Source organism: Dermacentor variabilis, chromosome 8 (genome assembly GCF_050947875.1).
Source record: "Dermacentor variabilis isolate Ectoservices chromosome 8, ASM5094787v1, whole genome shotgun sequence".
In the NCBI taxonomy this organism is placed as follows: domain Eukaryota; kingdom Metazoa; phylum Arthropoda; class Arachnida; order Ixodida; family Ixodidae; genus Dermacentor; species Dermacentor variabilis.
The window spans coordinates 133520585-133526584 of NC_134575.1; positions in this window are offsets into that span (position 1 = coordinate 133520585).

A 6000-nucleotide genomic window follows, 5' to 3' on the forward strand; every position below is an offset into this window, starting at 1 on the left:
AAAAAGACATTTCGAAGTTTGTCGTCGCTGTTCCAGCTGTTAAATGCAGCGACCCTCTCATACGTCTCAAGCCAGGTTTCCGGGTCCTCGAATGTTGAACCGGGGAACGTCGGAGGCTCCCTGGGCTGCTGCAGCAGCACGATGCGGGACTCTGGGTCTGCCATTGGGGTTGACTGGGCGACGATATTCCTGGTCCTCTCTCACAAAAGTCCGTGCTCCGGGGGCAGCCCTTGCAGCCTGCGGCTACCTCGCTTGTTCTTGGCGACGTTGGTGTTGTCTTCTACGTTCGGGCTTGGGTCACGGCTTTGTGGGGGCGTCCGGTTCATTAACGCAAAGCACCTCCACCAGATGTCACGGGGTGGTGACGTTAAAGATCACAGTAGTTAATACTGTGAAAGACAAAACTAGCTTTTGTTGGGCTAACCTGTGCCCACAACACCAGACTACACTTCACAAAAAGGGTTCACATGCTTGTCAAAAAGCGCGGGTGGAACGTATTTCATTTTGTTTCATATAACTACGGATTCCAAGTTTTCTGAGGTATTGCAATGTTTCGAGCTCTTCAAATTTAATATAGTATTAACAGACTGTAACGCAAAGAACTTCTGTTTTATTGCAGCTAATGCGTCGAAATCCAAGAGCCAAGGTGTCCCCTCACCCACAGGTGAGTCCAAATATACAAGTACCAGAAAAGCTAACGTGCATTACTACCTCAGCATAGTGACATAAATATATACTTATGAAAGATTTAATAGCTGCATTCATGGTCACCGTTAAAACTATCATTTTGTCACGTGGTAGCGACGTTAAAGAACATAGTAGCAGTACTGTGAAAGACGAAACTAGCTTTTATTGGGTGAACCTGTGCCCACAAAAACAGGCTACACTTCAAGCACAACGATAGCGGCGAACACATTCGGTGATCGTCGAAAATTTCCTCAGCGGGTCAAGCGCGTCAGCTTATAACATCAGTGGTCGAACGTTCTAGAGTAATCGCGGGGCCCCGTGTGTCTTCCACAAAGTTCTACACTATTCGCGTCGCGCATTCATTCAAGCAGATACGCAAGGTTCGGTTACAGACAGCGGATGGAACCATCGATAACGTTACAGAAACTTCCTATACATGCAGGCGCGTCCTGTTCTGTGCGAAAACATTTGTTAGGCGGTAAAACGCGGTCACCCGATAAACACCTACACGTGTCAATATATTTTCATCGTAGCCTGTTCTAATGTTTTATTGCAATAGCAATTACATGAATACTTCAGGCGCATTGCAGCTGTCCGCGCCGCGTTATGGTTCAGTATAATGTCAAAGGGCGGTGAAATTGTCGGCGCGCGCCGTATCCTGTATGTCGAGTAAAAGCGTGCGAGGGTGAGGACGCGACATAGAATAAAGAAACAACTTTACAGTAGGGAATATGTACCTTCCGCAGTGGTTCGAAAATAAGCAGCGGCAGCGCATGGAACTTACCTAGGTGGACGCCAGATGGCGCTGCTCAAACCAAAAGCGGAAGTTTTTTTTTTAATAGCAAAATTCAATATGGCCACTTTTTGCCGGTGGCGTACGCTGGAACGCACCGTCCTTGCCCTGCCGGCTACACGGCATGCCTCAATGCCTTGGCCGCCGCGTAGCTGGTGCGTACTAATTGCCAGGAGACCAAACAGCCTCTACTGACGCCCATACAAACAAGCCAAAAGTGAGTGAACAGAACGTGCGACTTTATTGGCAGAAGACAAGCAGTGTACGTTCTCGTGCAATAGCAGAAATAAAATTTGCATGTCGAGATAACCTGGAATCACTGAGGCGAGCTCGTAAACGGCTCACGATCGTCGTCGCACCTGGCGGTCTGGTAACGAGCGACCACCAGCGGCGCAAGCAGATTGGACAGAGTGTCCCACCTGTTTGCAGCGGCAGTCGCCGTTAAAGATAAGCAACTTGCATTGCGATGCTATCGGGTGCTGCATACATTTGCTGCCGCAGCCAACACAGCGACATGGACTACCTGGCATTTTAGCGTTGACTACTTTCCAACCTGCACGTTTCTTTGCTTTCGGGGGTCGCTAATGTGTGGCTCACACTTGGTGTCCCACATTGTCTCAATATGGACAAGTCGCTTTCGTGGGCATCACCATGAGCCACTTCTGCGGGCCTTTCCACCCATGTGGCTATCAACTTCATACACGTCGGACCATGTAGGCACGTATGCTGGTCTGCGTTCCTGCTTAATCGCAGCCGCGAAAGGCCACAGGCACAATTTTCCCATGGCTGCAGCAGAAAAGGGCGAACGGGGAGCATGAATCTTGGCGTGCGCAAATTGGCAGTCTATGTCGCTGTACACACTGCAGGAGCAAATGCTTACTTTGAGAGAGTGCTTCCCAATGCAACTGACCAGGTCGCCATATTCAAAAAACATAACACGGCAACCATAACAAAGTAAGATAACAGCTAAATTAAACAGCAATCAATCTCCGCATGAGGTTGAGACAATACATTACACATTGGCTACGAACCATATGACAACAATGAGCATTCACATACACTGGTCTCTTTGGATACATTCAGCCGCCTACTTACAGGCATATTGCTTGCCTTCGTCGCATGTGGTGGTCTGGTAATGAGCGACAACCAGCAGTACAAACAGAGTGGACAGAGCGTCGCACCTGTTCGAACCGACAGTTGCCGTTGAAGATGAGCAACTTCCATTGCGAAGCAATCAGCTGACGCAGGCATCTGCTGCCGCAACCAACACAGCGACATGGACTACCCTGCATTTCAGCATTAACTCCTTTCCAACCTGCGCGTCTCTTTTCTTTCGAGGGCCGCTAATGTGTGGCTCACACTTGGTGCCCACTTTTTCTCAATATGAACAAGTCGCTTTCGTGGGCATCATCTTCGGCAGCCATTTTTGCAGACCTTGACACTCATATGGCGATCAACTTCATGCACTTCGAACCATGTAAGTACATATGCTGGTCTCCGTTTTGAGCAAATCATGACCGAGGTAGGCCCCAAGCACAATTTGCCCATGGCTGCAGCAGGAAAGAACAAACGGGGAGCACCAGTTACGCTATGTGTATACTGGGAGTCTGTGTCACTATGCGGACTGCAGAAGCAAATGCTTACGTCGAAAGACTGCTTACCAATGCAACTGACCAGGCCCCCACATCCTAGAAATATAACACGGCTACCACAACCAAGTGGGGCAGCAAAACCAAATTCTGCAATCAATCACTTCAGTGTCGCTTGCACAAAGACCCAGGCTATCGAGGAAGAATAGCAATCATCAACGAGACTAAGAATATGTAAAATGAGAAAGCTTGCATTCAAGAGGGAAGCCACTCTGCTCTGCAAGCATTGATGGCTAAAAACATCAAGAAAATTAAAATGATGCATAGCACACGCTGTGTAGGTTAATGTAAGACACATGCCGATGCTGCATCAGCTATTTTAGGAGAGGTATTGTGCATGACAACATACACTAGAAGGTACCGCTACAGATATGTTATGCTACTAGACAGTGACTGGTATTATCAGCGAAGAATCGGTTGACCTTTATGTTTGGATGAGGATGAATGATCTCTAACGAGAATGGGCAATGAAAAAGCTTGCATTTATAGAAGAAAAATTACACTTAGCACAAATGGAATTGGCATGGCCATGAAGCTGATTAAGGGCAAACTGACAGAATTCTTTTGGCCAGCGTCGTCCGTGCTTGATCAGAAGTTGCAGGTGCATCTGGAGACGAAGAATTTCTAGAAAGTCCTTTTTCAGTTACCTGGATGACTCAGCCAATTAGTCCGTGCTGGTGGAATGGTGGCTGAAGTTCTTTTCAGTCTTGACAAAGTGCTCTGCAGACTTGATATCTTATCCAAATTCTTCTGCACGCGCTTCTTTCTTTGTGGTGTAAAAGCTGTGCAAATTCGGCTCCAGACGCTTCCTGTTGGTGTAGATAGGAGCTCCTGTGATGACCAAGATGTGCTTGGCATAGACTCTGTTAGGGCAGAACGGTGACACATTAGATACAGCACAGATTAGCCAAACTCATGTGTGTTTTATTTTATGTTCGAACCGATTATACTGAACCATAAATATGAACAAACATTCATATCTGCTGCAAACAAATGACATGTATCTCAAGACTAGCAAGCCAATACAGCATATATCAAGCATATTTATTTCTGAACCACGTGTTGTTTACCTTGTAGTAGCAGCCAACGTCCACACAATGCCCTTGTTGTAGCAGGCAGCAGCTTCTGTTTAGTGCGTGGAGTGTGTTGCTTTATACTGATGCCGTCTTCATTACTGCATGTCTGGAACAGAAATTTTGACTGAATCAGAAATTGAAAAACCACAATTTTACAATATGAAATGCAAAAAGGTGTAACATATAAATATTGTAATGGTTTGCGACTACAGAACACATGCAAATGTACACTGTCTGTTCTAGGGTGCTGAAGCAGCATGTTAAATAAATCCTGCTATTGTCCATAAGATTGATGCCTGCCTAACTACAATGCATATCAACAGCTTAAGTATTAATAAAATTACAAATGAGAACATCTGTGCGTTCACTTATACACTAGAAGAGATCACACTGCTGGTTCCACAAGCAAATGCATGAAAGTCATGAAGCTATTAGAACTGATGCATTATTTTTCTGCACGAACGTGATGCACCGCTTCCCTAACTGCAAAAATAAATGCCCTACGGTAAACCAAACTCAACAGCAAGAACATTTGGAACGAACATGTCCGAAAGATGGGTTAATTATCACGCTTGCAACTGTTTAATAGAATAAATTCTGTACTATCACTTCATTTTACCAAAGGATTATTCGGTTTTGTGGACGAAAGAAGTTGCCGGCAGACTCGCAAAAAAGTTTTATATGTATATTGATGAGGCTACTCAGTCACCTATGGCCACGGCTACAATAAGATGAAAAATGAGACGCGCGTTCCGATATCGTTCTTTTTTTCCTGATTGTGTGTGTATAACGACAGCCTCGCAAGTAAACGTTTATTTAAGAAACAACAACTGAGGATCCTGACTGCCCATATGTAATGCAGGATCTAGTTCGTTAACTTGTACCCGCCTGTAGGTTTATGAGACGGATATTATATAACGATTCAAGCAGCGGTGTTAAACGACTCACCGTTATTCCCGTAGTCAGCCGCAGCAGAATACAGCTCCCGTTTCGATGCAGACGTGTTCCGAATGGCTCACGACCGAAACCCAACTTTCGGGCTTGCATGTCCGCCTGCAAACACGTCACTTCACCCAAAGTTAAATAACGCGAGATATCGAAGCGCAATAAACTGGTTTTAGCAACCAAAAGCAACCAGTCTGAGTATACGAACGAATGAATCCGTGCCGCCGTGCACTCGAAAATAGCGGCAATTATTTTTAAATCCAGGCCACAGGTCACCTGAAAGATCGATGATGCTGAACGCTATTTGCGTTTATAATGACAAAGAAACAATAAACTTACTAGCAATGAGTACAATATCTAATTAGCAATGATAATTTTGCTCTCTTTTTTATGCAATAAGAGTGCTTCGGTAATTGTAAGAGAAAGTTTGTAAAATAAAATTGCGCTAATTACCGCGCCTCTAGCGGGAAATGTTGGAACTAACGTAAGCATCCCGAAGAGATTCTAGTATGCTGGTTTTGTTAGCAGCGGCGCGTGGTTGATTTTTTCGCCTTCTGTGGCCATTTGTTGAACTTGAGGGTGTGCGGGGACTGGCATGGGAACTCGTCCTCGCGTGTGCGAGCGAGGAAGGCGTGCCGAAAGCACGCCCTCTCCTGTCGCGCGTGAGACATACGGGAGAGGCGAGGGAGAGGGGGTGATTTTTGCGCCGGCGTCTGCTGCTTGCGGCGCGGCCGCGCGAGCACCGTGTCTTGAGGGCTATCTGCTACGTGGCCAAAGTGCGCTCCGCACGGGCCTCTTCTTTAATGCGATCTGCGACGTTTGCATTGAGCGTGTGGTGCTGCTACCTTCG